The 23,992-nt window shown below is 35.8% G+C and overlaps 1 protein-coding gene across 1 annotated transcript in view; it reads right to left on the bottom strand.

Annotated features, from left to right (window-relative positions):
- Nucleotides 1–23,992, bottom strand: part of WDR72 (WD repeat domain 72) — a 203,840-nt gene that overhangs the window by 54,348 nt on the left and 125,500 nt on the right. The window lies entirely within an intron of this gene.

Below are 23,992 nucleotides of genomic sequence, written 5' to 3'. Positions count from 1 at the left end.
TTTTTTAAAAACTTTTTAATAAAAAAAAAAAACAAGAGACAATTTTTAGGATCTAGGGCTAGGCAGAATTTCTGTTAGCCTTGACTCCAAAAGTACAACCTCTCAAAGAAAATAATGATAAAATGGACTTCATCAAGATAAAAAAAAAAATCTCTGCAGGAGAGAATGGGAGCACTTCTGCCAGAAACTCTTGACCTTTCTCTAAAAACTGTCCTCAGCCAGATAAGCCAAGTTGACTAGAGATTCCCAGGAAGTTGCATGTCCCTCTGCGTAACAATGACTGATACTGGGGTAAAGAAAAGCCTTGGGTCTTTTATCAGTATCCATGCTGTGCTCCCAGTATTGCTCTTTTGGAAATGCTCCTGACCTTCATCAGCATCCAGTAGCAAGTAGGGCTATCCCTTCTGGACAAGCACATCTTTATCATTTCACCACAAATACTAATTTTCCACAATGACTGGAGTTTTTTTTTTTTGTTTGTTTGTTTTGTTTTTTGTTTTTTTTTTTTATTAATTGGAAATCCAACGAAAGGACAGCAGTATTATGTTGCTATATGGAATACCAGGGCTCATCGACTTGGGGCAGGGAGGAGATAAAGGTGGCAAAGTTTTGATCAGAGACTTTCTCCCATAGTTCATGGATTCCAAACAGTGAAAACCAACTCTGAGAGCAAATGTTGTGCTAGAAAACTGTTTATTTTGGGGGTGCCTGGGTGGCTCAGTTGGTTAAGCGTCCTACTTTGGCTCAGGTCATGATCTCATAGTTCGTGGGTTCGAGCCCTGCGGTAGGCTCTGTGCTGACAGCTCAGAGCCTGGAGCCTGCCTGCTTCAGATTCTATGTCTCCCTCTCTCTCTGTCCTCCCCTGCTCACGCTCTATCTCTCTCCCTCTCTCTTAAAAATAAATAAAAAATTTTTAAAAATTTTAAAAAAGAAAACTTTATTTTTTCTTTCTGTGACATTCAAACATTAACTGAGTTAACTTTGTTCTTCATTTGCTAAGTACGTTATTTTGTCCCAAATGATATCCCCAAATGTGTTATGTGAATGTGTGTGTATATTTCCTTTATAGTAAGATACCATCAATTCCAAATGTGTCATGAATTGTATAACCCTTGTTAGGCTGAAAGAAATTCTACATTTACTGTCCACATTTTGTATCTCACAATGGCATGCTATTCTTATAATACAATTCCCTTTCTTTTCCAATATCCTAATAATGTTAGAGTCTATACTGTGTGTGTTCAGAGGCTAGGATTTTTCTGATTCACTCTTGGCTGTTGTCTTTCCGTACAATATCATTTGATAAACTGCTTTTCACTATTCTTGCTTGCAATGTTCACTGCTTTATCAATTTGGACATCAGTTATTTCACTTGCATTTCCTTTGTGTTAATGTCACAGTTTTTTATTTCTAAAATATTTTTAATTAAGTGACCTTTCCCAGGTATTAAGCAGATCCTCTTGAACGCCATCTGGAAACTTCTTAGCCCTTTATAATGAGTGAGTCGATTGTAAGGATAGCTCCAGATTGAAAATTTGATGGTCTCTTATAAAAGATTTACCTATTTCTACTGTCTTCAATCATATCTCTTGGTGTGACAGGCATTCTTCTGTATATAAGGGCATTGCATTTCGGTTTTACATCAAAGTGTAATGCTTCTGAAGATACTTTAAGTGACAGTTAAAAATCCAAACTTACTTTAAAATTTAGCCAAAAGTAGTGCTGCTAATGCAAATAATTCAGCCAAGGTGAAAACTACATGAGGAGATCCCTTCTACACATGGCTAATTTCATGCATAGGCAATGACCTTAATTCTGTAGGTGACTGGTAACTGTCTTTAACTTAGATTCATGTATTCATTCAACAAATATTTATTTACAGCCTAATGTTGACAAGTGTTGACATAGGTATGAGGGAAATAGAATTAACAAACATAGATAAAATCTTTATTTTCATTGAACTTATGTTCTAAGATTTATAAGAGGCACCAGATTTCTGAAATGATAAAATGTGGAGAAAATGTATAAAATATGCCTCTCAGAATAGAGAAGAAAAAATTATGTTGCTTTAGTGTCTTTAAAATTAGATTTCTTATTCAACTGTTTCTAGCGCCTTTAATCTTATTAAAACTTCTCCAAGAGTCTACTTTCATATTCACAAATTTTCCTTGAAAAAAATTCTTTCATTATATAACTTGTAAACCAAAATATTAGTTTTATATAATAAATAAAACAAAACCCAGAACTTTTTCTCCTCCTTTTTTTATTTCTATAAAACAAATTAACAGAAAATTTCCATAGGATATATTCCAATTATTTTTTCTGTACTCAGATATGGAAATGTATATATGGAGAGGGAGATGGAGAACATAGGTATCCATGATGGCAGTGCTGCGTAGGATTTAAAATAACTCATACATTAGGCCCTCACTTCAATGCAAGGAAAACTTCCATTGGATACTGTCCTAGAATGTGTCTAACCAAGCTGCTGAAAATTAAACATAATATTGTACATATGTATTTAAATTTATATGTACATATGTGTGTATATAATTTATGTATATATGCTATGCTTTGATACCTACATATTTCAAAAGCAATATAAAGAAATAAGTGGTAGTTTTTTTGTTTTGTTTTGTTTTGTTTTGTTTTGTTTTGATGTGAGTAGTAACGTGTTCCAAACTCAACAGGAGTATCACTACTAGCTGTATCGAAGTGAACATGCACTTCCATGTGTAAATGTGTTTTTTTTGCTGTGCTTGTCTGTTTGTTTTTTGAGAGAGAGAGAGAGCGTAGAGCAGAGGAGAGGGGCAGAAGGAGAGAGAGAGAGAGAGAGAGAGAGAGAGAGAGAGAGAAAGAGAAAGAGAGCTAGTGAGAGAACCTTAGGCAGGCTCCACGCCCCTCACAGAGCTCTATACGTGACTTCATCTCACCGCCTTGAGATCATGACCTGAACTGAAATCAAGTGTCAGAGGCTTAACCAACTAAGCCACCCAGGCACCCAAAGATGTAAATGTTAACTTAATCTTTGATGTTCCTGGGAAGTGATTCGTGGCCAGTTTCTACAATATGCCAAGGAGGTGCCTTATATCTGGGTACTGACACTTTATGTATTAGGCTATAATCAATAGTACTTGTTACATGCTCTTTCAGTGAAATAAACTGTGCTTGTTCTACAAATAAAGTTTTAATTACTAACACAAACATCCTCATTTTGAAATCTAGTAGCCCTGTATATTCCCTAACACAGCTTCATTACCAGGTGTAAAAATTAACCTAGGGTTTAAAAGTCTTAAATGTTGATATTTTAAAAGTATAGCCTGAGCCTGTGTGTTGCTTTTTTTATGCAAAAAGATCTCTTATAAGGGAGACTGAACTCAGTTTTCTCATCTATAAAATGGAGATGATAGTTCTAGCTCACAAAGTGGTTATCGGAATCAAATTAGATAATGTGTGCAAAGCACAAAGAATTTTTGGGCTGCTACTAAAGTTGGGGAATGGTAAAAATTTGAATTTGAACATTGAGGCCCATAATTGGATTAATGTTAACCCTTTGCATTTTAATAGCTGCTGTAAATGCTCATGAGACACAGATATTTAATTACTAATGTTAAGCCTACACAATCATTTAGCCCATTCAACTATCTCAGAGGGTAGAACTGACAGCCAATAACTTCAGCAGGTTGGAAGAAGACATCTCCAGAGCCCAATGAGACAACTAGTCTCCCTGCTTTAGCCCCTTCGATCTTTGATCCATCTACCGTACTCAGAAATAACTAAATCATAAGCCTGACAACTTCCTACAGTATAACATACAAAACCATTCACAAACTGGCTCCACCCCAACATTAAGCCTGCTCCATTCACCCATGAGAATACATTGTAATTACACCCCTCAGATAGCTCTTAAGACATTGTGTAATTGTTAATTTGTCAGATTTTGCACCAAGGGCTGTACCTCAAATACAGTAGTTTGGCTAGGGTCAAGTCAATCAGTGCATGCCTCTCCACATCTCCCAAGATAATCACACTTGAAAGGAATCCCCATTGTTAGCATTTTTCACAGATTCCTTGAGATATCAGTAAGATAAACATTTTGAAATGAAAATTTAAGGTTATTCAGAAAAGAGAAGTAAGTAACTCTCCATAAGCAGGTGGGTTCAGGGCAGCCATTCCTAGTGACTTAAGCAAAGAACACACTTAATGTACTTCATGTCTCATTGCTTTTTGTATGTATGGTAACTTGTGCAGTGACTATTACTTATTAGGTGAAATTTAGATGCCCATTAAATGATGATTCCCTTCTTCTTCCCTTCCTCCTCTAACCCTACCAATGCACACACACAGAATTTTTCAAGCTAACGCTGCCTCTTCATGGTATTGAGCAAGGCAAAAACTCAGTTCCTGTGAGAACCTAGTAAAAACTGAATACAGCAGTTTTGTGGGGACTGAGATGACCTGGAGCGCACACTCATTTGGAAAAGGTTGTTTCTTGGGGTGCCTAGGTGGCTCAGTCGGTTAAGCATTTGATTTTGGCTCAGGTCATGATCTTATGGTTCGTGGGTTCAAGCCCTGCATCAGGCTCTGTGCTAACAGCTCGGAGCCTGGACCCTGCTTTAGATTCTGTGTCTCCTTCTCTCTCTGCCCCTCCCTTGCTCATGGTCTCTCTCTGTCTCAAAAATAAGTAAACATTAAAAAAAAAATTAAGGGAAAGGTTGTTTCTCCTAGCCCTCTGCTACTCCTCTCCAACTTAACATCATCACGCTAAAATGACAACTCGATATGGCCTTTCTTGCTATTTTTCATGGGAAGCCCAGAAATCCAAAATATTTTGTGAAATCTCCTGGTTTTTAAATGTTGTCAATTAAATTATTTTTCTTTACCCCTACGAAGCACTGTGTAAATTAAACAAAATACACATACAGGGAAGCAGTTTGGACTTGTACTACAGATCTTGAAGACTTGGCAGTCTAGAAGTACTACCATACGCATGTGAGCATGAAAGATCCACTGTTCTTTCCAAAAGACTAGGATGCTACTTGTAAGCACCCAGGCTGTTCATGGCTGGGTTCCAGTGTGCTGTCTTCTCTTATGTAAGGACTTTGGTCAGTACCTGACTCACAAAATTATGGCTCTCAGTTTAATCAGCAAGGAAGAATTTCTGCACTGTAAAATCTTATTAAGGGAATTTGATTGCAAATTGAATGTAGTCCAGCACCTCTCCAAAGCTCATTTAAGATATTTGATATTTGAAAGAAAAAGCCTAAATGGGCATGTTAACTATCCATTGACCTATACTATTCCAAATTCTATCCTGCACTCTCAGACCATCAGAATATAATGTCTTAGACTACATTATCTCAGTCAATCAAAGATATGGTTTCTGAGCTATGACTCAATATCATGTTCTTTGATTTTATAGATGGCTGATATAATAAATTACCATATTTGAGAGCATTTTTTCATAACTTTTGGAAAACTGGAGGTATATTCTACTGTGTGATGTAATACTACCTTATATTGGAATTCATGTGATAAATTCCAGGAAAAATAGTTCCAGGAAAGGATGTTTATCCTCACAGTTGCATCTGTATATGATTTCTTAATGGAAAATAATTTCTTTTCTTTAGTTGCCAAACCAAACTTCAAAGACATTAAGTGAAAATAAGAATCCTAGGCTTGTTTCTGAATTTTTGAAGCCCTTGTTGACCACTTTATTTTCCACTAATGTTAACATTGGCTTTAGATTTTAGAATAACCCAGTTATAATAGTTTGCTTTATTTGATTTGATTTGATTGATTCTCAGTGGCCAACGTTAAAAAAATATATTTGCTAAATTTTCTATATTATTGCTTTTCTTTTTAATTCATAAATACAATTTCTTGAAATAAAGATATTCCATATATATCACAGATTTTGGTGAGTATCTGCTTCCAAAATGTGTTCTTCAGTACTTATAACAGGCCTGAATTTTTGATTTTAGAAGTACATTATTCGTGGATTTAAATGCATATTGTATTTCTAGAATTCCTAGAATTTTCACATCTGCTTATCAAATATTTATTAAGAATCTGAAAAAAAAATCTGTTAAATGCCTTCCACTGACCTAAGCATTGGAAATATAATGGTGAGCACGTTATATTCTTTTCCAATCATGGAGCTCATAGTCTCATGGGAAGTAGACCAGAAACCAGGCAATGACAACTACAGGGCAGTCAGTGCAGTGACAGAAGTATAGGGTAGGCCACCCAACCTATTTTGGGGGAAGATAGAGTGCATCTCAGAGAATGTAATATTCCATTTGGAACATGAAGTTCTCAGGCAACAGTGGGAGAGGGGAAAGACTTTCAGGGAGGGGCTCTAGACTCCACAAGGCTGTCCTTTTCACCGTTGTATCCTCAGAGGCTTGCTCAATGCTTGGCTCATGAGAGGCACTGAAAAAATTTTTAAGTAAATAAATGAGTGATGAAATAGCATATGTGAAGCCCGAGAGCCAAGTGGGGACAGGTCCTTTAGAGGAACCAAAAGGGCTTGGTTTGGCTACATTGTAAAGTTTGAGGTGGGTGGGAGTGCACAAGATAGGACTAGAGAGGTATCCAGCAGCCAGGTAAAAATTATCCTTGTGAATCATTTAAATAATATGCACTTTACCCTAAAAGAAAAGGGAAGCCATGTGGGTTTAAAGAATTTTTTTAAGGATGCCTGGGTGGGTCAGTAGGTTAAGCGTGCAGGTCATGATCTCATGGTATATGGGTTCGAGCCTCTTGTCAAGCTCTGTGCTGACAGCTCAGAGCTTGGAGCCTGCTTCCAATTCTGTGTCTCCTGCTCTCTCTGCCCCTCCCCAACTCGTTCTCTCTCTCTGTCTCTCTCTGTCTCTGTCTCTCTCTCTCAAAAATAAATAAACATTAAAAAAAAAGACTTTTTAAAAACACCACAAAAAAGTTTAAAAATAATAAAATAAATATTTTTTTTTCCTTTGACCTTTGGTCAAGGAAAAGAACTTGACCTTTGGTTAGCTCTAGCTGAATTCCCTTGGCAACTTGATAAAGGTTGAATGTTAATTACATCTCAGGGTGACATTACTGATCATAAAACTGGCCCCTTGTTGGTAAACTGTATCTGGACTATGAGGGACTATACATGAACCATAGAAGTGTTCATTATGATAACTTGAGGCTTCCCTGAGAGTGAACTTGGCAAGCCATGCCTAAGGAATTATTGCCAGAGTTATAAAGCTGTTTTGTGGGGTGACTCCCAGAGGTGAGCCTCTGGACAACTGCAAGGAACCCCAGATGAGGAAGGCCCATTGCTGCCCTGAAGACAGCGGTGGTTCTTGATCTTTGTCCCTCTTAGTACACAAGGTGAGGTGTGGTGCATCATCCTCTTGTGAGTCTGAATGTTTGGTTGAGCCTAGAGAAGAAGGAGGGCACTAAACAACTGTAGGGTTGTAAATAGGAGAGTTAATATGAACAGATTTGTTTTTTATAGGACCACTTTAGCTGTTGGAAGCAATTTCCTCTAGGACATGTTACTCTAAGAATACATTGGCCAAAATTAGTTATAGTCTTGCTGAAATAAGATGGAAGCTTACAAGAAGGGAGAAAAGAGAAAAAAGTTCCATCCTGTAAGTTTCATCTAGACCTTGATGCTCTAAAGCCCACTAATTGGGATTTATAGGTAGTTTCCATATCTTTTGTGTGTGTGGCTCCTCTGCCACTTATTGGGGAAATATCAAACTTGACTGGCAAATGAGAGCATCTGGAGGGAAAGAGAAAACACTAAATGGCACCATTTAAAAAAAAATCAACAAATAATTGGGAAGAGTTAGGTTTGAATACTGTCTCACTCCTTAACTAGCTGTGTGACCTTAAGTAAGTCACTGGGCCTCTTTGATCTTCAAGTTTCTGGGCAGAAAAACAAAGGGCTTAGACTAAGTGACCTACAAAGAATCTTGACTCAAAGGTCCTGTGACTCCTATTATCTGAGTACCACTCATATGCTTTGTACTATACTAATTTCTAATCCCCTCCTTCCACCAAAAAAGACATTCAAAATTAAGTAAACACCAGATCCCTGTAACAGAAAGATCAAGGAGTAAGGGCCAGCAGCCGCAGTCAGTTCTTAGTCCAAAATAGAGTTGAGGACTCTGTTATTTTTCTACACCTGAATTTTACTCTGTGTAGCATGATGATCACCTCTATAGCTGAAGACCATTATTATGTGCTTTAGACTAAGACTGTGCTCTTTAGCCATCTTGAAGAAAGACATAAAAATCCAGTATAATTTAAGCCTGACATCTAAAGCAGATACGAAGTGAAAATAATTAATTTTAAAAAGCGCATCTCCAAGAGATCTAAGCACTTCCATATCTTAAGGGGACACTAAAATGTACTGACATATGGTTATGTGACATTAAAAATGCAAGGGAAACCTCCGTTTTTACAAAAAGTTTCAAATTAGGAATTTTAGTGAAAAGCATTGCGTTGTACTTCTAGGAAATCTCATCATGATCTCAGTGTAATAACCATTTGTAAAAGAACCCTTCACGGGGTCCATGCCAGGGAGCATTATTGGAAAATGGCCCACTCCGACGACTTCCTGGAATTCCTCTCTGTGCAAGTCAGCAGCTTGCTTGGCACCAACTGGGCACTAAACTGAGACAGGAGAAGTGTAAGGGCACACTCCTAGGTGACACAGTTTGTGGTTTATAGCTTGAGTCTTGAAACAAGGCAGCTAGACAACAGCTGAGGCTCTTCAAGCCACGAGGTCAGTCTTTATTTTTAATAAAACATAAAACTAAAAGTAGCCATTGAAAAAACAGAACAGGGGTCATTAGGCAAGTATGTGGCATTGCCACGCTGCAACATACTAGGTGCAGGGTGTACAGAAGAAATGACATAGCCTCTCCACATGATAGTGTCCAGCGGTTTCCAACCTGCATTTCATAGAATCTCAGCATTTCTCAGAGGGAACTACATAATCATCGGATTCAAACCATCTTTTAAAATAAGTACCCTAGCTATTATTAAAGAATTGTGATTTTAAAAGGCAAATTTTATACTAATTTTTAATACACTTTGAAACTATAAACACATTGATTTATGCTGCCAAATAACGGTTTCTGTGCAGATCCAAGATTTATCTATGTACTTATATTTAAATTTATAAACGCACCATTGATTAAAGAGGTTGCATGTGTGTTTCCATGTTTGTAGTAGGCAGTTTTACTCATGTAAAAACACACAAACAAGTGCTATTGAAGTACTAATCTGCTTACCAGGATGAATCATCATTTTTCACTATAGTGTATCCAAAGCAATATACCTAATAAATTGGATGGGGAGACAAAAATTTTATATGACTATCCTCTACCCATCTTAATTTCAAATCTCATAATTCATTGAAATATCCTTGAACTAAGTGTTTAACTTTGTAATATGTAAATTATTATAAATTAAACTAATAAGATAACATTTGTCTATTTGATTGATTGCTTTATTTTTACAAAAGATTCAGATGCTTATGAAAGCTTTTAAACACCAACTTAGATCTTTTCTCAACAACAAGAAACTAGTCATTGATAAAAATCTTTACATATGTTCATGCTTTACATAGGAGATAGGAGCTTATTAGTGAAGCTTGGCTTTATTTTTCTAATATTTTGCCAAGTTTTAATTACAGATAATTGCATATAAAGATCAAAAGAATATAATTTTCTTTATAGTGTAGAAATTACTTTGTAGTAACTCTGTGATATTTCAACAACTATGTATATGGGGAGAGCGTATTTTCTCTTTCTCCAGGAATCAAAAATGGAATATTTTGGAAATTGTGTTTTAAAAAAGCACTTCATACTAGAAAAAGCCTATGGAGTTTTAATTGACTTTTTCATATCTGATTTGATAAAATGAATGAATAATTTTGAATTTCTGCTGTACATTAAAAGAATAGATTAAAAACACTAAAATGTATAATTATGGCTTGTAAATTTGGGAAAATGAAGATTGGGCATGGAGGAGACAGGGAAAATGAGACTACAGGCAATACCACGAGGAAGGGAAACCTGCCAGTTGTAATAAATAAGATGACTTATGATGCCTTCACCCTCTTCATATAGTTATAACTGGAGCATCTAAGTGCTTTATACCATTAGTCACTACTATATCAGTTTCATTTTTACATTTTTTCAATGCCTTTTATACGTATGATTTATGCCTACAGAATAACTACAGAAACCATACATCCCTTACATACAGATTCCAGAAGAAGACAGAACTCAGCTAAGTAAACTTTTAAGTCCAGTCTGTAATGGTGTTATAAGACACATGGTTTTCCAGGAAAACATACTCCTGTAGCTTCCCCTTTTCACGTATGGACTTCGTCCAGGGCGCTACCGCTTTCTTAAGCTATATTATGGTGGAATCTTATCCTTTATAATGTTTTGGAGAAAGCTGAGGGTGGCGCCTGCACAATTTGATTTGGTGTAAAAATACACACCAAATCTGATTTCTGTTACATTAAGGCGTTCTCTGACAAAATACACAGAACAAGAAATGAAGTGAATTGTGTTTTAGAAATATCTTGCAAGCTTGTTTCCCCGAATACCTGACCACTAATTTTTAAAAATGGATCAAAACCCACTTTAATTGAATATTTAATAGATGATTTAATGGTCAAGTTAAGATACATTTTAAATGCTAAATATAAAAATGATTTGTGTTTGCTTACTGGAAATATTTGTAATACAAGTAAACATATATAATAAACTAATATTTAAAGCAAATTTACTATGGAAGAAATGAAATGACTATCTTTAATTTATAAATATACTACATTCATCAAACTATATTTTTGACTAATAGTTGGCTTTTATAATATGAATATCATAACAGTAGATTACCATTAACGGTAGAAATAATTTAACTCATTTTTTAAAATGTGCAATATATTTTCCTCTAAAATGAGCCATTGGAAATATAAAAATGGTAATGTTCTCCTAGGGAAAGGCCTGAATTAATAAGCTAGAGGGAAACATATCAATTTTCATAAATAAATGAGCTTACTCTTTTATAAATTCCATTTCCACATGATGGCCCATGATGTAGTACGATTTATAGAGAAGAATCTGAGATGTGCAAATTGGAGAATGTGATCTGGTCTAAGGCTGTTTTCTAATGAGTCATAACAACATAGCAAAGGTACTTAAGTCTGTCATGCTCTGGTTTTCCTCTCACTGAAATGGTCAAAGGCTCACCTCATTTGACATCTGCTAAGAGAAATAAAAATACATGCCAAAACCTTTTGAAAAACGTAAGGTGTTATTTAAGTCTAGGAAAATCATGCTAATAGTTTGAAAATAATCCAGCTAATTTTTTTTTTGTTTCTAAAAATAATGTTCAAATAGATATTTGGGGGGTCCTGAAATGGCCATTTATTCACAGTACAATGTAAATAGACTTTAGCTAATTTAGAGAGCTTGAAATGTGTGATCCCTAAGAAAATTCTAAAAACTCCTTTGTATCTCTCAATATTAAACACAGACACCTTATGTTATCTGAGTTGTACTATTACATAGATTCCCCTGACATCTTTACTACAGAAAAAAAGGACAATTAAAACTTTCTATTCCCTTCCGATATTACAAGAACAGACAAATGTTAACAGGTATGTTACTGATTCACACAGGTGTGAGTAGGCAGTGCTGTCCTGTGTTACAGGTATTTTGCCATTACCTTCTGAAACACTGTTTCATAGTGCAGGGTATGTCATATAAAAAATAAATGATACTTCCCAATCTCAGCAGTTTGAAAGAAACATAAATCAATGGTGTAAGGGAAGCAGGTGATGTAATGACTCTAGACTTAAGTAGATGGCTTGAAGAGATGGATCATGAAGCTTAACCTGCGAAATTATTCATTGGATATTAATATAAACACATGGAAAAGCACATTTCAAAGTTACCTTGCTTTGCTAAAATTCTATTCATTAAATCAAGAGTTTTTAAATGGTAAAGAGAAATAACACATCCTATTCCTGGAAACTGTCTAATAGCAAACACTTAATAAGCCTGGTCTTACTTAATGTTTTAGTTAAGGATGTTTGTAGAAAAGGAGGTCAATAATGTCTACATAAATCCACATACACGAAAAAAAAAATGGATGGTGAAACCCAAACTTGTCAATAAATGGTAATGATACAAATGCATCCAAAAGAGATGAGAAGTCAGACCAAATTTTAATGCATAAAAATTGGGGAAAAAATAAGAACTGATTTAAGGAGGGTGGAGATTGAGATAATGGTCATATATAAAGGAAGATAAATACCTTTAAAATAGCAACAAGAACGATAGCAACTCAGGAGGTGTTACTGATGGGATCTGGACTCTGATGATCCTGATTGACATTTAGTGTTTGGTGTAAAAGCAGGGAGGCAAAATTTCCCTTTGTAATGTGAACATACCCTCTTTCTCCCTGTGAGACATGAAGCACTCATGTTCCACCTCAGTAACCTAGCTTCATGAAGAGGCAATAAAAAGTTAAGAAAAGTAAGTTCTGCTTTACAAATAAAATTCTAAACAGAAACACGGGCTTTCTTTCTATCTCCTGCTTTACTCACTCTCTACACTAAAACATCTCACTTCTCCTCTTAAAAGCATTTTTAATGCTTCCCTTTATCTTTGAGGAAAAAGCCCCAAACCACAACCTTTACATTCTAGGTGCCTCAGCTTCCAAATCCAAACCAGAGCATCCTCATTTCCTGTTATCTTGCGAACACCAAATTTATCCCCATTTCCTCTGTGTTGTCCTCATGTTAAATATTTTGCCTGAGATATCCTCCACCAAGCTTCTTCTCAATGGTGTTACTTGGGTCCTTCCAGAAGCAGATGTTAAGATGGAGTTAGGAATGCAAAAGGTTTATTGGAGATTAAGACTTGTGAAAGAAAAAAAAGGGGGAGAGGCAAAAGCAGAATTGGGCAAGGAGCTCTCTATTCACTATGCAGATCTGACAAAAGTCTCCTTCATCCCAGTGGAAACTCCAAAGCAAAGACTGGCTGTTAGAGGAGGTCTGTATAGACTAAAAATAGTTAGGCTCTTGTACCACTACCTTCCTCAGTCATTGTCCCAAGAAGAGTACCACGTCTGTTCCAAAACGGGGATGGATCCTGGAGATGCCAATAGCTGGAAGCTGTCAACTAGCCACATTCTTCACAGCTGGACAAGTAGACCTTTCTAGTAGAGTGATCTAAGCAGTTCATCTCTCCATGTCTGCAACACTGCTATTCTCCAAAGTACATGTGAATGTCTACTCCTGTGCAAAACCTACAAAAAAATCATTCTCAGGCACCTGGCGGCTCTCCATGCTTGCACAATAATGGGAACTTTAGTATCTCACACCACATCATGGTCTCACTATGTTTACAGGGCTTTGCCTTTTGGAAAGTAGAAACTGCATCATAGTCTGCTCAGATTCCTAGTAGATAGCTTGAGAAACACAATTCCTATCATATAACATATTCAAAAGAGACAGATTAAATTGATGAATGGATGGATGGACTGATCCAATTGGTTATTCCCTACTTTGGTGCAGAGACACCAAGGGATATATCTTGTATATATCAAGAGATATGAGCATTTCAAAATATAATTTTAATATACTTTAAGTATTAATGGCATGGATGAGACACATTAAAAATTAGTATATTCTAAGCCAAGGTTTTGGAATTATGTTCCTTATCATTTAAATGAACTTATGTATCTTTTTTCAACCATTTTTCTCATTTCCAGTTTTCTCAATTTACAAATTAGGAAATAGTTCATTTAGTTTAGTTTAGTTTAGTTTTTTTTTTTAATTTTTAAGTAGCCTCTGTGCCCAACATGGATGGGGCTTGAACTCATGACCCCGAGATCAAGAGTCATATGCTCCACTGACTGAGCCAGCCAGGTGCTTCCAGTTTATCGAATTATTAAATTCTAAGATAAACCAGTTTTATTCTGTATTGTAAAATAATTTCAATTGAAAATTTTGGACTTTTCTTCAATGACTTCCATGGAGTATGCTTAGTAGCTTAGTAAGACACATTTTTCATTTAATCAGCCAACAAATTGACTCTATGCCAGGCCTGGAACTAAGCTTGTAGGACATATAGATAAAAGTGAAAAAATAGGACAAGAAAATCTTTTTCTAATGGAAGAGACAATTGCAATAAGATAATTTACTACATAGCCTGGGAAGTGCTATGACAGAAGTATACACAAAGTGGGTGGAGCACAGAGGAAGTAACAAACAGGAGAGATCCAAGAAAGGAACTCCTTGAATTAGTTGGAGGTTACTAATTAGATTTTTATCTCTCTGTGCATAAAAGAGGGGAGGGGCAGAAACAAGGAAAGCCTCAGAATGTAGAAGAATCAATCCCTTTCTTGAAGTCAGTAGTTCTCGGCAGGGTTGGTACTGCCCCCCTGGGGGAAGGCTTTGGAAACTGCTGGGCCAAGGAACACCAGTTTTCCCCAATGATTATGGAGACACTGGCATTTAGTGGTCAGGGACTAGAAATGCCAGATGCCTTGCAGTGTTCAGGATAGTCCTTCACAGTGAAAAATTGTCCTGACATTTCACATGTTTTTCACATATTCCAATGGACATTTATGAAAGTAAAAGCCCTGTGTATAATTTCCTGAGCCCAGAATCTAACTAGTTTACACAGACCTTTCAAAGTTTTAATATACCCCCAAATTTTTAAGAAGGCCTTTAACCCTGTATAAGAAGTGGCCAAATTTTTCTGCTGCTGTTGTCCACATCTTTGCCAATAAAATCCATTTGAACACCCACGTCACTGACAACACTACCACATGTGTGTGGGAGTCTGCATTAACAGCAGTGGGATGTGTCCAGGCCAGCATTTTTATTATATATTTTAGTGTGGTCATGCCCAAACTTTTACCTACTGAGATCCATATTATTTCATTATAAATTACTTATTCTTTTGATTTTTCCTGTAAACTGTAGAGCAGTCATATTACTTAAGAACTTCATTTAGGCTTATAAGGGGGCATCACATACTATTGGCTATGTAGTCTGTGCTAGGATTGAGAGAGTTGAAAACCATAATACTTAAACTTTTTCTAAGATTCCAAAACAGACCTCATTCAGATGAAAAGAAACATAGGAGGCTGGAAAAATGTCCACCATTACCATGCTCTTACGTATATTCCGCTAGGGAGTGCTTTTATGTTGCCCCCAGATAAGCAGGGCTGCCTGGCTGGCAGACAGGTGTTCCAGAATAGATATAAAAGGCCCGTGTTCACCTGTAATGGGTAAAAGATTTTTTTAAAAAAGGTAACAACTCTTCTTTGAACTGTCTCCATTTCTTGTAGCTTATTATTGAAAATGAAGTACTCTGCCTTGTTTTTTTTGTTTGTTTGTTTGCCTTCAGACATCTGTCAGCATTAATTTTTTCTGGTGGCTCTCTAGACAGATAAATTGCTCTTAAACTGAATAGATAAATTTGAAGAAATGCCTCTGAATTAACACTTTAGGAAAAAAATCATCCCTATAATGATCTTTTCCATTCTCTTCCTACCTAGAGACCATTAACATATTGTTTAGCATTTCTTCCATTCTGCCTTATAGACTAGTTCTTTAATACATGTCTGCCACTGTCATTTATCATTCATCTGCTCACTCAGGCAACAAACATTTAATGAGCACCCATCATGCCCCACGTGGTGCATTAGCAGCTAGGAGCACAAGATTAATAAGTTCCAACTTTTGCCCTCAAGGAGTTTAGAGAGGTGGGAAAGAAAGCAAATAACAAACAATTAGAGTGCCAGATGATATACACTACTTTAGAAGGATATACAAGAAGTGTAAAAAGTGATGTAATTGAAAAGTCCAGTACCTTCCATTGAACTTTAGATATAATAAGTACTAAATGAGAGATTTTGTGTGAAATTAATTCAAATTGTTCCAAGACTTAAAATTGGACAGATGCACTGATGAGTTAAAATGGAAAATAAAGCTCCTGCCAGAATGTCACAATGACATTCTTATTGAATGGGATATTCCAATGGCATGTGGAGATGAATGGATAATTTTTTTTTTCTTCAGCCACCATTCTTCAGCCAGATTGTCTTGGCATGTGCCAGACACTGTGCTATCTGCTGAGAATACAAAGCTGAATAAATCCCTGCTTTTTATCTCAAGGAGTTTAGTTGTACCAAAATTTCTAGAACTAGGGATGCACATCCATATTGGCTAAAGGGATTGGATTTGATGGAGGAACTAATATCACACCAAGTCCCAGGCTCAGGGATCAAATCAATGGGGAGGAGGCTGACCCGGTTGAGTAGGTTGTAAATAGAATTCCTAGTTAGCAGCATAAGGGCTACCGGCTACAAGAGATCACGAATGAGCTAGAAGTCCAAAGAGAGGCAGATAAGTCAGAACCCAGCCTGTGAATCCAAATACTGAGGAAATAGTGTTTGATGCAGCAGTTCCTTAAATAGTCTCATGGAGAAGGTGTAGCAGCATGAGGAATAAGAAGACAAGTTTTAGGCAAGGCTTGGGGCTCTCTAAAAATGTCAGATGATTGAAATTAGATCATGACAAAATGACTAGTGACGAGCCAAACAATAAGCCATAAGGAAAGAGAAGATTTCTGGATGGTTACAAACTAGATCCATTCATGTGTCTATTTTTAAATTTTTGCAACCTGCTGTGTATAACATACGGTCCTAGGATGATGATGCTTAGAAAACACAATTTCAGTGAATATTCAAGACTATGTATATCTGGCTGCTAAAGAAATGCAATCAGCTGATTTTCCTTGTTTCCTCTTTCTGTCACTAATTAGGAGTTGGCTGAATCTTTAGTGCAAGCTTTTCCATGGCCCATCCATTTATCCATCCACTCAATAAATACTTATTACCAGCTACTAGGTAAAGGACCATCCAAGGGGATGGGAGGAAAAAAGATAAATAGACCCGACCTCTGTCCTCGAGGGGTCAGCGTTGGGAGACCAGTCTGAGCTCCGGAGAACAATAGTACAAAACACGTCGATTTCAGCGACAGAATCTAGATCACTTTTTCTTTGTCAATAAATTTAAATGGGTATGCAGACAATAATCAATAAAGTGGTGCCTGCACAACTGTTACCAAGGAAATATTTAAGTCAATTCCTTGATGCTACTGTCTCTGTGCAGTCGGGCCAGTTTGGCATTCTGATTGCTCATGAGGAAAAAAGACGATGAAATACTCTAGTTCATATGCCAAGATGAAAATCATCAATCTCAATCTCTGTGAAAGATGAAACTACTTTTGGAAAAAGAACAGTGAACTCTATCAGTCTTTCTAAGGCAATGCAATCTTTAAGATGATACAGAGAGGGCAGACACAGTGGAGAAGTTCATAAGAATTTATATGGGGGAAAAGGGAAGTGATGAAATTTCTCCATCAATTTTACAGGAAGCTAAAAATAATACAGGACATATATTAAACCCAAATGACAACCATGTTTTTTGAAAGGTATGTAATGTATTCTAGGTGCTAAATAATTTAATCGCTTATCACAAATAAATTCATCTTCATCTAACATATGAATACCTTGATATTTATGTAAGATATTATGTGGCATTTCTAGTTCCCAGATATAAAACCTTCTGTTTTTTAACCACTAAAACTTATGTAAATTTATATTCCAAATGAAAGTCTTTAGCATTAAGTATGTCTTTAATGGAATAGCTTAGAGTGCCATACCCAAAGGTTAGTAGAAATTAGGTGTTTTATATTTTCTGATGAATTTCTTCATGAGATTCTTCCCGTGTTGTTTTGCCAAATATCTGCCCCAACCCAGGTAATACCTATCTCTATAACTGTCCTACAGGAAGCACTTGGTAAATACTTGCCAAGTTTAGAGGCGGTGAAGGAGAATTGTGGTTAATTGGGACAAAGAGCCTACATTTTGAAACCAGACTGCTTGGTTTTGACTCCTGGTTCTGTCATTTGCTGGTAATGAGAACTTGGGCAAGATATTTAACTTCTTTATATATTTTTTTCATCAGTAAAATGGGGATAATGATACTACCTCTCCCCACAGAACTGTTGCCTGGATCAGATAATTTAAGGTATGTGAAGCACTAAGAACACAGTAAGCTATTAATGTTAGTTGTTCGTCATGTCATTATTATTGTCCTTATTCTGGAAGGCTGAGACTTAGAAAAGGAAGGCATTGGCACAGTGTGATTCAAAGAGGACACAGATGTTTTCCAAAGCAGAAATTAAAGGCCTGTGGGTTTCTCTCTGATGTCCAGGCTCCTCATTCACACATGTATTAATCAGATGATTCTTGGGAGGAAGAAAAAGGCATACGTGTCTCTAGTACTCTTAGCAAACAGCTACCATCTCCCACTCCAACTTTTGACTTGGTTAAATCATGTTCATCTTTCAGGTCTTGGATTAGGCATCTTTTTTTTTCTAAGAAGCCTTTAAAACCTCAAAGAGTGGGTTTGAGGCCTCTCTGATGTGCTCCTGCAGGCTCCTGTGGCCTTGGACACACTTCATGGCTACCCTGATGTTAGTTTGTGTCTTCAACTGGAGATTTTCAATTGATTCACTGTGACACCCCTTACTCTTGGATCGGGACATAGAGGCATAGAGGAGTGATACAGAGGAGATATGCATGGAAGCTTTATTCAAAGTTTTGGAGACAGCACAGTGTGCCATGTGGAATATCAGGTTACCCACCCTGAATAAGCAAAAGCTTATTACATCTGCCTTCTTCGCTTAATCCACCCAAGGGCTATGGTTGGGGTACTTTCATGCAGAAAATAACAAGGAGGATCTCTGAAGCATTTATTTAGTATATTAAATAAATATATTATATATGCATATATATATATGCTTTTTATTATATATGCACACATATGCTTGTTTATGAATAATATACATGCTATTAGTATATCAACATTATGTGTATTATACGAAATACACAAAACTATAAATTTCAAAAAGAAGTCTTTAACACACACACAGCACACACACACACACACACACACACACACACACACACACCTCCTGATAGAGCTTAAGATAAACTTGGCAATGCCACTTACATCTTATTTGCTTAAGCTTGCACTACCAGTATTATCTTCAGTCCATGGTTTCTTGGCAAGAAATTCTTGTCCATTTTCTGAGGGTTAGTTTAGTTAATACTAGAAAATAAAATCTGTGGGTCATCTAGGCAGGGACACTTGAAACTGAACACAGTAGGGACAGCCTTCTGTAAAGTAGGTCTTCCACTCTTCCTTCAGCACACCTGGAATACCACTTGTGAGTGACACTGCACTACCTGACATAAGAGTCAAGTCAGGATACCCAAGTCAACCCATATATCAAATATTTTTTGTTTGAAAAAAACGTAAGTATAGACTTTCATGATCTTATTCATCTGTATCTAACCCATCAGCAAATATTGTAAGTTATACTTCAATATACGTTCATAATCTGATCACTTCTTCATCCAAGCCACCATATTTGTTCCAAGCTGCCATCATCTAGGTTATCATAATGGCCTCCCAACTGGTCTCCTTGCTTCTCTCCTTGGTCCTTGAACTGGAGACAACGTTAAAATATGTGTCCTTTGTTTGCTCAAATTGTTTCCTATCTCTCTCAGAGAGAAAGCCTAAGACCTTACTATGACACTCAAGGCCTTCAATGATGTATCTCCCATTACATTTCTGCTTCTTGCTTATGCTCATCACACAGACCTATCCTAAATGGCTTCTGTAGCCTTAAAGAGGAATGCATTGGCCTTCTCACTTAGCCTGGGGAGTTCACAGAGGGTGGAAGTTGCATTTGCTATTAATAAAGATAGTCAAGAGGCGCCTGGGTGGCTCAGTTGGTTTGAGCATCAGACTTTGGCTCAGGTCATGATCTTGTGGTTCGTGGGGTCAAGCCTGGCATCTGGTTCTGTGCTGACAGCTTAGAGCCTGGAGCCTGTGTCTCCCTCTTTCTCTGCCCTTCCCCCACTCACGCTCTGTCTCTTTGTCTCAAAAATACATATTAAAAAAATTTTTAATAAAATAAAATAAAGAAAGTCAAGAAAGTTTCCCTGTGAGGTAGTCAACTCTATTTCAAAGCCTTTCCACCACTAGACAGATTTCCTTCTGCGAAATTCAAAAGGCAGAAGGAAACCTGTCCTGATCCAGTCCTTTTGCTGATGGCCACCAGGACTAGAAAACTTTTCTGTTGAATTTATTTACCTTTATTTACCACAAATGCATGGTTTTATTTAAACAAAGAGTACATTTTCATTATTTAATTTTGTAGATAAGTCTCTGAAAATGATGCATGTAGTAAAGATTATTTGCAATACCCATATTTGATGCATCATTTTCACAACCACACAGTTTAACATGAATTTAAATTCAGCCAATAATTTCCAAGTGGCAGTTTTATCTACAAAGCCTCCATTTCTATTTCAACCAATTTATTTGATGGAACAATTTAGAGCACTTGTTTCAACTGATCCAGATAACATTAAAAACAATAAAAGGAAATAACTTTCAAATGCATTTTAATAATAGAAACTATTCCTGTTTTTAAAGCAATGAATCTTAGTTTCAAATGTGAGTGTTAATTCTGCGAATTCCTATTAAACAGATTAAGGAGGAGAGCAATGTAACTGTTGTAAAATGTAAACCCAGATAAAATCCAGCACTCTCCCATAAAATACTGATACACAAATATTAATATCTCAAGTAAAATACATGCTGTGAAATATAACAAGTGAAAACACTGAAAATAAATAAGATACAAAATTGTAAAGTTCAAACACACATTATACTTCAGTTCTCACTTCACTTGATTTCCATTGCTTTGTAGATGCATCTCATGTTCAAATAGTTCAAGAAACCTGGTGATTTTCTTTATTATGAGGGCTGAGATGGCAATGATTGAACACTCTGCATTTTCTTTGGTAATAGAAAGTATGATTTATGAGAGGAGAATAAAAATCTAAGAAAACCATTCAATAAATTATTTAATTTTCAGATCATGCTGATTTAGAGCAAATTTCCTTCATGCTGCCAGTATGGAAAATGCAGTTGACTGGATTAGAACACAGTGTTTAAGAGAATATCTGGGTTTGCCTCCCCGTTTTTATTTTGTGATTCTAGACAAGGCACATAAACTCTTTTAAGCCCCACTTCATTCAGTTTTGAACAATGGGATCATAATATGAACAATGTCTCAAAGTACAAGATACACACCACCAGTGGCATTCAAGAAAGCTGGCATAGTGAATAGACTTTTTTACAAATACTATTTATTTTAATGTATCTGTGAAAGATACATAATTAATATGTCATAAAACATACAGAGGTAATTTTTCAAGATAAGCTTAGGTAGCACCATGGGAATCTCTCTTTTTCAGTGAGTAGTTTCTTTTCAGAGCTACTCAGAAACTTCATTTCCCTGAACATGTACACTTAAAAAAATGTAAAACTGTTTACATAAATGACTCAAATGTTGGAAAGAGAGACAGGGTTCATGTGAATTAGGTGAGAATTAAAGGAAAAAGTGAGTTAACATTCATAAAGTACTTAGCATAGTGTTGGAGTGTATTAAGAAAACAATAATTGTTGCTATTTTTCCTTATAATATATTATTGCCATATTGCTATAATGCTAATAAACCCAATATACCCCACTTTGGCATAAAAGAAGTTTATGAGTATCTGTTCATAAGAAGGGCTTCATCTGTTAATTTCCAAATGATTTACAAATAAGATGCATTAAGAAATCAAGAAACCAAGAAAGAATAAAAGAAATTGGGGGGAGGGGGGTGGGCAGGTGGATGGGAGCTCACAGAGGACAAATGAGCAAGGACCTGAAAATAAAACAACATAAATCATTTATCATAAGAATATTTGGTGATAGGTGTGGTGACACTGGGTCAAAGTAAATCTGCCTGTAAAATTCGAGGAATAATCACACCTGGTGAGTAGTTCTTACATCATTTCCTTAACCTTTGAATTAGAATATCTGAAATAAATAAAATAGCTTTTTCCTTACCTATTTTTAAAATTCCAACAAGTAATATATTATATACCACATAATAAAGGTCCAAAACTTTTCTTGTAATGTGACTAAGTTCCTCTGAATATTTTAAAACATAGGTGTTTTGTTTTGTTCCAAAAAGAGAGAAAGAAAGGGAATGTTAATACCCAACATAATATTGCTTGGAAATGTTCCTCTTCAATGCATGTTATATGTTTCCATTAATTTCAATTATGGTTAGTATTTTCCAACAGACCCTATTTCCCAAGAAGATACATGCTCAGCATTTTGGGAATGTCTTATTTCTTTTAAATAAAACTTCCAAATTTCATCCACGAATTATCACGAACTCTAATTTTTTTTAACATTGGCAAAGGATCATTCAATAATGATCAATAATATCTTAGATATTAAGATAGTTAATTATCTAACTTAAATTCCAGATGTCTTCAGTCATAATAAGACTAAATTCCACCGTATATTTCCAATACCCAAGAATTAGTTGGGGACAGAACAGGGCCCAATCTAGTGAAATTTCAAATAATGGATAAGCTATGTGACAGCAAAACTTATCAAAAGTTTGACCTTGATAACCTGCCATGAATTTCTCAACAAGAAAAGAGGGCTATGGGCCAAAGGATAAGTTAGACAGTCAAACTTAGGGATAAAGCATATAAATGCCACATAATGACAGTTAACACATGATGAATGATACTAGCTGTCTTTGGGGAGTTGGAAGAAATGTATTAATGACCCTGTGGGTGCTTGCCGAATGAATCAAGAACCCACATGCACTCACTGAAAATTAATTTAGAAAGGAATTTTTCTCTTCTTGCTTGAAAGGTGTAATACAACTACAATTATGTGATATGATCAAAAAGGAGCTCCTGCAACTGGGTGAATTTATCAGATAATTAAAACTAATTTCTGGACAACAGACAAACAAATGACTTGAAATTGCCATTGAGCTTTATCAAATTGCTTATTGAATTGACCATCCTCAGTGCCTGTCTTGGCATTAGGAAATATTCTATCTATTTTGATATTTGGCCTTCCAGAAGAAGCCTCTCTCTGCTACATATCCTCTCTCACTACATAATGCTATCCAATCAGTAATCTTATAAAAATAATAAGAACTAAATGTAATATATTTTTAAGAATGACACCTGTCCTAGGATTTAACATTTTAAATATGGTACCATTTCTCTGAGTCCCAAATGAATAAAAAGAAAATCTCTTTTTGAAAGCTAAAAGAAATACCTAATAATTTTTAATAACCTGTTTGTAACGTGTTTTCCCTGAAAAAATATATATATTTGATCATAAATTAATTTGTTAAGCAAAAGCTTACTGAGTTTGAAAATTATAATTATATTTTAAATTATACTTTTACTTTTAAAAATTGTTTTTTTTAATTTATTTTTTTAAGTCACAGTTAATGGACTGAAAAATCAGGTAACATTTTGCAGCAGAAATTGAGATTCAATTGCTATCCATGAACCATACACATTATCATCATGAAGTTACAATGACAAAATTTGTTATAAAATCAAGTGGTCCACCTATCAATGAGTTTAATTTCAGTTTGTACTACATTTCTTATTTTCTAAAAAGGAAAAGAAACCAGGCACATGGCTATTATCAAGGTATCAAATGAAAACAAATTTAGGATCCATTACTATCAAGGTATTCTTAAAATGTATATCCCATTAAGCCAATAGTGTTAATCCTGTTTTCATTTTTAATTACTTCATTTAAAAACATTTTAATAAACAATATAAATTTTTGTTCTGGGAAGTATTTATTGATTATAACAGAATTTAGAAATTTTTTAGAAACCTGAGAATTATAAGAAGAAATTGATAGCAGAATAGGTCAGAAGCAGGGCACTTGGCTCGGTCTTTGCAGAAATGATATATTGTGAACTCATATTCTCAAT

The sequence above is a fragment of the Lynx canadensis genome, chromosome B3 (genome assembly GCF_007474595.2).
Source record: "Lynx canadensis isolate LIC74 chromosome B3, mLynCan4.pri.v2, whole genome shotgun sequence".
Classification (NCBI taxonomy): domain Eukaryota; kingdom Metazoa; phylum Chordata; class Mammalia; order Carnivora; family Felidae; genus Lynx; species Lynx canadensis.
The sequence above is the reverse complement of the archived record's forward strand: the minus strand, read 5'-3'. Positions and strand labels throughout refer to the sequence as shown.